This window comes from Symphalangus syndactylus, chromosome 1, assembly GCF_028878055.3.
Source record: "Symphalangus syndactylus isolate Jambi chromosome 1, NHGRI_mSymSyn1-v2.1_pri, whole genome shotgun sequence".
Taxonomy (NCBI): domain Eukaryota; kingdom Metazoa; phylum Chordata; class Mammalia; order Primates; family Hylobatidae; genus Symphalangus; species Symphalangus syndactylus.
This window is the reverse complement of record NC_072423.2, coordinates 59,259,975-59,270,129: the sequence shown is the minus strand read 5'-3', so window position 1 is coordinate 59,270,129 and position 10,155 is coordinate 59,259,975. Positions and strand designations below refer to the sequence as shown.

Genomic DNA, 10,155 nt, shown 5'->3' with positions numbered 1-10,155 from the left:
TAAACAATTCTCTAAAAGAAGAACATGACATTCTAATAGTTGCAATAAGTCCAGGGATCCAAAATCCACTTTCCTACCTGGAATGCGACCCCTAATTGTATAGGAGGAAGCAATCACAAAATGGGGACTTTGTGTCAGATACGGTGATGAATGAAGTCATGGAAGGGGTCACTCAGAAGTGATTTGAGGGCCTGGAAGGTTTTCATGTAGTATATCTCTGTCTGAATTGAGGTAGGATCTTTTACATCTCTTATGAATTGCTTTCCTGATCATTTGAACTAATCAAACACATTTTTAATCTCTAACATTCATCGCCACCACAAGTTTTAAAATTTCTAGCATTAACTGTGGCATTTTTCTTGTTCAGAATACACTTCTTAAGAGTAGATGTGTGACCTCCTGTTTTATCTTACTTCTTACCTTGCAATTTCCGTGCATTTTGATCCAGGAGTAGATACAGGAATATAGAATGAACTAATAATGTATACAGCATGAAGGAGTTGAAGGTAATAGGATTGGGCAGTAATGGGGCTACTTCAAAATATATCATCTGTGCTATAGCCTGCCAAGTTTCTACCTGGTCTGAATACTGATGGAGGGAAAAGATTTGGGTGGGAAAATAGTGGAGTAGAGATTCAGTCTTTTTTTTTTTTTTTTTTTTAACTTTTTAAGAGACAGGGGTCTTGCTCTGCATTCAGGTAAGAGTGCAATGATGTGAACAAGCTCACTGCAGCCTTGAACTCCTAGGCTTCTGCAATTCTCCTGCCTCAGCCTCCTGAGTAGCTAGGACTACTTGCACGTGCCTCCTCCACGCCTAGTAAATTCTTTGTTTCTTTTAATCAGTGTGTAAGTCTTTTACTTCCCTGGTTAAATTCATTCCAAAGTACATTATTTTTACTTTTTGTAGCTATTATAAATGGGATGATTTTCTTGATTTCTTTTTCAGATAGTTTGCTATTAGTGTATGGAAATGTTACTAATTTTTGTGCATTGATTATTGTATTGGTCTGTTCTCACATTGCTACAAAGAACTACCTGAGACTGGGTAATTTATAAAGAAAAGAAGTTTAATTGACTCATGGTTCCACAGCCTGTACAGGAAGCATGACTAGGCAGGCCTCAGGAAACTTACGATTTTGGCAGAAGGTGAAGGGGAAGCAGGCACATCTTACATGGCCAGAGAAAGAGGAAGAGAGTAAAGGGAGAGGTGGCACACACTTTTAAAAAAACAGATCTGGTGAGAACTCACTATCACAAGAACAGCAAGGAGGAAATCTGCCCCCAAGATTCAATCACCTCCCACTAGGCCCCTCCTCCAGTGTTCAGGATTACAATTCAACATGAGATTTGGGTGGGGACAAAAATTCAAACCATGTTGATTATATATCCTGCAACTTTACTGAATTCATTTATTAATTCCAACAGCTTTTTTTTTTTTTTTTGCTGGAGTCTTTAGAGTTGTTTTTTTCTTCCTCCTCCTTTTCTTCCCTTTTTTTTTTTTTTTTTTTTTTTTTTTGAGACAGAGTCTCACTCTGTCACCCAGGCTGGAGAGCAGTGGAGCAATCTTGGCTCACTGGAATCTCCACCTCCCAGGTTCAAACGATTCTCCTGCCTCAGCTGGGATTACAGGCATGTGCCACCACCCTTGGCTAATTTTTATATTTTTAGGAGAGACAGGGTTTCATCATGTTGGCCAGGGTGGTTTTAAACTCCTGACCTCAGGTGATCCACTTATCTAAGCCTCCCAAAGTGCTGGGATTACAGGCATGAGCCACAGCACCCAGCCAGAGTTTTCTATACAGAAGATCATGATATCTGTAAACAGAGACAATTTAACTTCCTCCTTTTATCTCTTTTTTTGCCTAATTGCTCTGTCTAGAACTTCCAGTGTTACGATGAACAGAAGTCGTGAGAGTGAGCATTATTGTCTTGTTCCTGATCTCAGAAGAAAAGCTTTTAACTTTTCACTGTTGAGAATGTTAGCTGTGGGTTTGTCATATCTGGCCTTCATTGTGTTGAGGTACAGTCCTTCTACATTTTGTTGAGTTTTTTTTTTTTAATCATGAAAGGGTGCTGAATTCTGTGAAATGCTTTTCCTGCATCTATTGAGATTATAAAGATTTTGTCCTTCATCCTGTTGATGTGGTGTATCACGTTTATGGATTTGTGTATGTTGAACCTTCCTGCATCCCAGGGATAAATCCCACTCGATCATGGTGAATGCTTTTTTAAATTTGCAGTTGAATTTCATTTGCTAGTATTTTGATGAGGATTTTTACATCCATGTTTATCAGGGATATTGGTCCCTAATTGCCTTTTCTTATAGTGTCTTTGTCTGGCTTTGGAGTCAGGGTAATGCTGGCCTCGTGATATGAATTTGGAAGTGTTCTCTCATCTTCAATTTTTAAAAAGAGTTTGAGAATGGTTGGTATTAGTTCTTTAAATGTTTGGTAGAATTCAGCAGTGAAGGCATCAGGTCCTGAGCTTTTCTTTAATGGGAGAGTTTATTACTGCTTTAATCTCTTTACTTATATTGGTCTGTTCAGATTTTCTATCTAATCATGATTCAGTTTTGATAGGTTGTCTAGGAATTCCTTGATGTGTCTGGGAATTTGTCCATTTCTTCTAGGTTGAGGTTCTGTCTTCGTATATCCTTTTAGACTGTTGAGTTTTCTGTGGCACAAAAAGTTACAATAGCTACCAACAATGATCTTTACAGTTGGAATTAAGATGTTTAGTACCAGATTCAGAAAATAATTTTATAATATCTCCTTATTATCACATTCTTAACCCTCTGATTTTTTTTTCTTTCTCACAGAATAAGGTAGGGATTATCTGCTAGCCACCAGGCTACAGTGGAAACCAAACAACAGTTTTCTTTACCGGTAAAGACCTCAGACTCTGAAATGGCCAGTGGCTGCTCTATAGAGACCTACTTGCCTTATTTTTTTTTTCTGTGTATATTACACATTTTGCTCATCATATGCCAGGAACACATTATTCAAATGCCACAGTATAAAATATCAAATGCCTAAAAGTGACAAAATGGATTAAATCTTAAGACTCTGTAGTTCACTCTCCTTTAAAAATCAGGACACTGAAATTAAAATGACAAGCTTCCACAGAGGAGTTGGAACTAAAGTCTCAGTCATTTTTACTCAGTGGTGACATTTTTTTAGTTCCCTGTCGATACGCAAAGCAGTAACTCTGCAATCTTCAAGCTCCCTAACTTCATTCTTACCCTATTACAGTGGTTAATGGTATGTAAATATGAGATCATTTTTACCTCGCTTTTTTTTTAATTAGCAAAGTTGTTTTGCCAGAGTCACAGGTATAGTTGAGTAAAATTAAGTAGTTCCTGAAAGTTTCCCACCATCTTTAAATACCAATATCATGTGAGAAATTTGATTGCTTGATAAGTTAATACTATCAATTCTCAATATTGAAACATTAGAGATTTACCTCCTAAATCGTTGGATACTCCTTTCTGAGGGATGTCATGAAGGAAAAGGCATTACTATCTTTAATATCTATTGGTATCTTAGGAACCTTTAAAACTGTGTCTCTTTCATGTCTTAGAAAAATTATTCCTATCCTAGAAAAACTGCTTCTTCATCTATCCTTTTTACCTAATGCCAAGAGTATTATCTTTTGTCCCTTGTACCTAAATGGAACCAGCATCTCTGAAATGTCTATTAAAACCATTATTTTAAGGGTAGGCACAGTGGCTCACGCCTGTAATCCCAGCACTTTGGGAGGCTGAGGTGGGCGGATCACTTGAGGTCAGGAGTTTGAGACCAGCCTGGGAAAAATGGTGAAACCCCATCTCTACTGCTACTAAAAATACAAAAATTAGCTGGGCATGGTAGCACATGCCTATAGTCCCAGCTTCAAGAGGGTGAGGCAGAAGAATCACGGGATCCTGGGAGGTGGAGGGTTGTAGTGAGGCAAGATCACACCACTGCACTCCAGCCTGGGTGACAAAGAGAGACCTTGTCTCAAAAAAAAAAAAAAAAAAAAAGGCATTCTTTTGTGGAAGAAAGCAACAGGGGAAGCGCAGCCTCCAAGAGACCACTGCTAGAATGCACTTCTTACCTGCACAGGCCTGATTGGCAGCCCTGTGAACTGTGGACCTTGAGCTTCTCGCTTTAAACCATCTGCAGAGGTCAGTCTCTCTAGAGCCTGCCAAGCTGTGAGAAGAGGAGGTCAGGTAAATTCCAGTAGAAGGTGGTAAAAGGGGAGCCAGAAAGGATAAGCCGTGACTGCCCTAGAGGAAGCAGGAAACCTTTGGAAAGATGGAAAGGTCAAGATCATACCCAAAATGAGCCCTAAGCCATCAGAGGAGTTTCATAAAGATTCCTGTGCTGAAAGTTTGGATTTGGGCCATTCAGGGTAGAAATTATTCTGGGCCATGAGTAAAGGAAAAGATTTCATACAGGATAAAGAAATAAAACTGGACAAAAGAAAACAACCTTTCCTTGCCTCCCACCTGTGCTGAGGGCCGGCTCAGGGTTAATGAAAGCTACTGTTAATCCAAGAGACTGTTACCTCTTGCTACCCTTTCTCACCCCTGCCTTTCAGACTCCCTCAACTGGATGTTTATTACTGCATTTCATACCTATGACCTCTGGGACAAACTTCTGAAAGGTTTTTCTGGGTCTTCACCTTCTAATGGGGCCTTTTCTCCTTTCTTGACAGATACCATCCTTAAGATGAGTAAGTTTGTAGGCACTAGACAAGAGAAGTATACACCCACAGCAAGCCAGAGTCCTATTTCCACGACTGGCGTCTTTCTTTTCCTTAGCTGACCTCTCTGAACCTGTTGGAAAAGTTGTGAATCTCCTTCACATTATATTCCTAACGAGGCGATTTACCCGGCATGCTAAATAAGATCATGACTATGTTATAAATTCTCCACTCAGAACTAAGCTTGGAGTCAACTCTTCAGCGGCTTACGATTAACCTTTCAACTGATGAGAACCCTATTGCTGCTCACAGATGGCACATTTTAAAGTTGTCGTGATTAAAGAATCTCAGTAACCTAGAGCTTTTTCCGTATACTTTTAAGAAGTATCTGTTTTTAATTCTAATTTAAGGCTGGTTCCAGTTGCTTTTATTTTCATGCTGGAAAACAATCTGGAAAAACCATTTGAACTGGTAAATATCCATGAAGAGTCTTTTTTAACATTACATGCATATTCAACTAAGAATTTACATACACGAAGAAAAAAAGCCCAACTTTCCAGTTCTTATCTCACAGCCTGACCTGTTTTATGTGTGACAGAAAACTCTCCTTGTCTTCTGAGGAGGGGGAGCCCAGGTATTTGGAAAGCCTTGTTGTTAGGCCAAAGGGATGCCAGTGGCAAGTTTGGAGATGCGGAAAAGGGCACAGGCATATTTGTGAGGGATTGAGGGTAGAGTCAGAGGTGAAATTTTGAAGTAAAATGCGATCCACTGGGTAACATAAAACCCTTCCTCCTATTCCTGCACATTGTTTACAAACACCTTGGTAAGTGGATTACTTACCCTGAACTCTAAGAAGTGTTAATCCTGCTCCTCACTTGAAATGGGTTGAAACAGAGGCAATGTTTGGGTACATCTGCCTGTCTTCTCATGTGTGGAAATGCTCTTGATTTTTAAAATATTGTGTCCACTAAAGCCTGAAATCCCATCAGTAGCATCGATACCTCTTTTAAGTAATCGTCTTTTCTTTTAAAATGTTGAAATACAATCAGAGTGAGTTCTCTGCACCTTTGTGGGAAAGAACTTGTGTTTTCCGTGAGAACTGCTGACAGACTGGTTAAGGGAGATAAGTCTGGTAAGCAGCCAGCCCAGTTTATACCCTGCCCTGCCCTGCCAGTCCACTGAGTGCCTAAATGCCAAAAATATTGGTAATCCAGGCCAGGATATTCTAGGAGAAAAGGATCTCTGCTTTTGTTTCCCATCATATCCTACCCTTCCCTACGTAATTTACCTGAATGCTACAGCTCCTGAATCTTGGTCTTGAGCAACCTGAAGAGAAAGGCTGGTGGAGACCCACAGGTGGTGGAGCTTTGGCAAGAATGAGAGAGGTAGGCTGGTGATCCAGGATTCCAGCAGAAATGGGAAGGGAGTGAATGGTAGTAAGAGAAGTGACAGAATAGATCTCTAGGGGAAATAATGTATGATGTATATATGTGTGTGTGTGTGTGTGTGTGTGTGTACAGAGAAAGAGAGAGAGACAGAGAGAGAGCAGAGCATCATGTGTTCATTCATTACTAATTAATCTGGTGATAATGGAATTACTGTGTGTCCAGCATAGTCCTCAATCTCAACAAAGCTTCTACCTCTGGCAAGAGCAGTTACAGATGTGAAACCTGAATGCCAGAAAAAATGAGTGCTAAGAACTCAGACAAAACGTAAACATGCCCAGGGGACTGCAGTCAGCATGGATGGCAGCAGCATGAGGTGCAGCTAACTTCTGCAGCTGACACAATGGTGTCGCAGTTGCTGCAGCCTGGGAAACTTCTTCAATTGTCCCTCTCATTGAAAGACTGATATTTTCTCTAATATCTCAACAGCCTGGTTGGTCCAGCCTTCTCTCCATGACTTTACTTTGAAAGATGAAAGCAATTTCCATCCTGCAGAGAAAAGTTTCCATGATTAAGGACACACCCAAGGTAACTGATCACTTCAGCTGCCTCATTCTGCCATATTTATTCACAAGAAAGATACATTTTGAAAAGGAAAAACTTGAAATGTATGTTTAAAAATTAACCCTTCAGGTCAAATAGCTCTCAGAAACTACTTACTAAGAATAGTTGAGAGAAATGAAATAGCTATAGAGAAATTTCACAGAGATGCTTTATATTTATATATGAGTGCTGCTACACACACACACACACATACACACACACACACTCACAGTGCTATTAAGGAAAGCTAGAAAGCATTGATATCTCCTCCCAAATAAAAAACTTAATAGAAAATAAGAACTGTGATATAGAAACTTAGCTGCTTTATGAAGCTGTTATCTGACTGCCAAATACCTCCTCTACTTCTTTCCTGGAGTCTTCCCTTAGGTTCTCTCTTTCCCTTTCTTTCTCTCTCCCTCCCACGCTTCTTAAGGATCAGGTGTGCAGAATTTGCTTTTGCCAGTACTTAGTTTATGAGTTACTATTGTCATCATCCAATTGTAAGGGCCTCTCTTTTAAGAATCTTTTGAGTTTTCTCTTTGTCTGTTTCAATCCCATTTCCAACCCCCGCATAGGCACCTATTTGTGTATTTAGTATATATTCTTCCAATCCACTGGCTACATGGTTATTTAGATAATTACAGATGCTTGAAAACTACACAGTGCTATGTGGGCACCTAATTATGCATAGATGGTATTATGCTGTGGGATTTCCCTCTCTCTCCGTTTTCCCACTCAACATATGTTTCTGTAATTTATACATGTTTCTGTATGTGAATCTCACTCATTGCTCTTCACTGCTACATAGTATATGACATAAGCCATAATATGCCTCTATCACATCTTGTATTTCATTCTCCTACCAGTGGGTACTCTTTGCAACATTTAACCACACTTCAATAAATCTCCCCTCACCTGACAACTTTTTGAATTTTCCTGAGGGATGGACAGACAGGCCTTGCTGGGAGACAGAGTATATATAATACATTCTTAATTTCAATAAGTGCCACTAGATTGCTCTTTGGAATGGCTGTATCAGTGCAAATGCCCCACAAACAAATCATTTTCACCCTTCCCGTGTAGCAGGTAAAATTGTTCAACTTTCATGATTTTCCAATATAATGAGTGAAGCATGGTACTCATTTTAGAGGATGGAATGCCTGAATTCTAATTTAAGATGCAGAACATTTAGTAGCTAATCTCATTCATAAGTGTTATTAATGCATGACTGCAGTAAGATGTTACTGCAGTAAGTTGCTTTACTGTGTCTAAGACTTTACCTTTCCCTGTCTCCACATCTTTAGCTGTATGACTTTGACATTCCTTCCACAAAAGGTGATGTATATTTCCTCACCCCACTGATAGTAAGCTAAGCAGAGGTGACAGTCCTAGGCTGAGGCTTTAAGAGCATTGGGGGCTTCTCCTCACTCTTTTGCACTTCTGCCATCAGCAGGAAGATAATGAAACTCTGGTGGCATAAGAGGATTCTATGACACCATAATTACCAGAACCAATCATCGCAAACACAGTGGCTTAAAACAATTTATTCTTTACTATTCTGGAGGTCGGAATTCTGAAATGGGTCACACTGGGCTAAAATCAACGTGTCAGGAAGGCTGTGTTCCTTCTTGAGGCTCCGGGAGAAGTCATTTCTTTGCCCTTTCTGGGTTCTAGAGAGTGCCACATTTGAGTGTGTGACCTCTTTTTCTGTCTTAAAGCCAGCAACATCAGGCTGTGTTCTTCCCACGCTGCCCGTTCTCTGCTTCTCCCTGCAGTTCTCTCTCTGTGTCTCCTGCCTCCAATTTTCACTTTTAAGAGCCCCATAATTACCATTGGCCTACCTAAATAATCCAGGATAATTCAAGATAATTTCTTCTCAAGTTTACCTCATTAGCAACCTAATTCCTTCTGCAACCTAATTCCCCTGTGCCACGTAACCTAACATATGCACAGGTTCCAGGAAGTAGGACGTGGACATCGTTGGGGGATCATTAATTTGCCTACCACCAGTAGCTCTTAACAACAAGAGTGTGAAGCAGATTTGAATCTAAACCCTGGCCTGGAGCCACACCCAACTGAGATCAGCAGAGTGGCCCTACTTGATCCACAGACACACTGGTGAGATGTTAATACCTGCTCTTATAGTCATTGAAATGTTGGAGTTGCTTGTCATTATTGTGGCAATAGTTGACAGAATAATCTACAAACAGAATCAGCTAAGAATGTTAACCTGTTTTTCACAAGAGGCCAAACATTTTGGGAAAATTTCTCAACTACTTTATCCTTTCTTCATAGGATCTTTATTTATAAAGTTGTGCTGGATTGTGGTCAATTCGGCATCACTACCATCTTTTCTAGAGTGGGAATTATCTTCCCCCAAATCCTTTTCCTCACATGGCTCTGGGTCAGAGTAGGATAATTAGAAGTACTTTGGTAAAATTTGGAAGGTGAGAGAAAAAAGGACCATTAATCTCTGAAGGCAGCTGTGGGCAAAATGTGGGCAGAAGAGAGGTTCACTGCGTCTTCCCAGCCAGTCCTGAGAACCATCGTCTCCAGCACCTCAGCCTGGGCTCCCCAGGGTGGCTTCCCTGACCTTGCCTTCCCTAGCTCTTCCAACAGCTTTAAAGTCCACGTTTCCTCTATTATGATCCCTTATGCTTGGGATGCATGAAATGGCCTCTGTCTTCCTGACCAAACCCTGACAGATACAATGTCAACCGGCATAATTTGAGGATGGACTATGTGCTGGTCACGACATGCGGTGATCTCAGTGTAGCCTTAGGTTCCACCCTTGTGATGTTGTCATTTTTATGTGGATCCATACATTTGACCACACTCTATTCAAATTCTGCTCACCAAAAAAGATGCTCAGAAATCTCTTATGAGAGACTCAGAGATAGTTTTTATAAGTTAATCATATTAATACATCTAGTATCATGTTGACATGGATCATTTTTCTACACATGATTAGTTACTACTTCCTTATCCTATATTTCTTTCTCAGACCTTTTTTTTTTTTTTTTTTTTTTTTTCCAGATGGACTCTCACTCTGTCACCCAGGCTGGAGTGCAGTGGCACTATCTTGGCTCACTGCATCTTCCGCCTCCCGGGTTCAAGCAATTCTCCTGCCTCAACCTCTCAAGTAGCTGGGGTTACAGGTACATGCCACCATGCCTTGCTAATTTTTGTATTTTTAGTAGAGACGGGGTTTCACCATGTTGGCCAGGCTGGTCTTGAACTCCTAACCTCAACTGATTCACCTGCCTCGGCCTCCCAGAGTGCTGGGATTGCAGGTGTGAGGCACCACGCCTGGCCTCTCAGATCCTTTTTCTTACCTAAATCAGCCTGCATTTGTTTCTGTTGAATTTCCTTGTGGTTTGGCAAATGCAATATATTCTTTTAATGAAAATTATATTGGGCTTTATTTCCTAATTCTGAAATTCTAATAGCTCACTTAACATAAGCTCATCAGTACTATGAT

At 40.3% G+C, this 10,155-nt stretch overlaps 1 long non-coding RNA gene across 1 annotated transcript; it reads right to left on the bottom strand.

Moving 5' to 3' along the window:
* Positions 1 to 1,945: 1,945 nt before the first annotated feature.
* LOC129459057 (uncharacterized) lies at positions 1,946 to 8,108 on the bottom strand. Its single transcript, XR_008649873.2, has 3 exons — positions 7,955 to 8,108; positions 4,096 to 4,190; positions 1,946 to 2,673 (listed from the first exon to the last, which is right to left on the bottom strand). It is a non-coding gene; the product is annotated as an uncharacterized lncRNA (long non-coding RNA).
* Between the last annotated feature and the right edge of the window lie 2,047 nt (positions 8,109 to 10,155).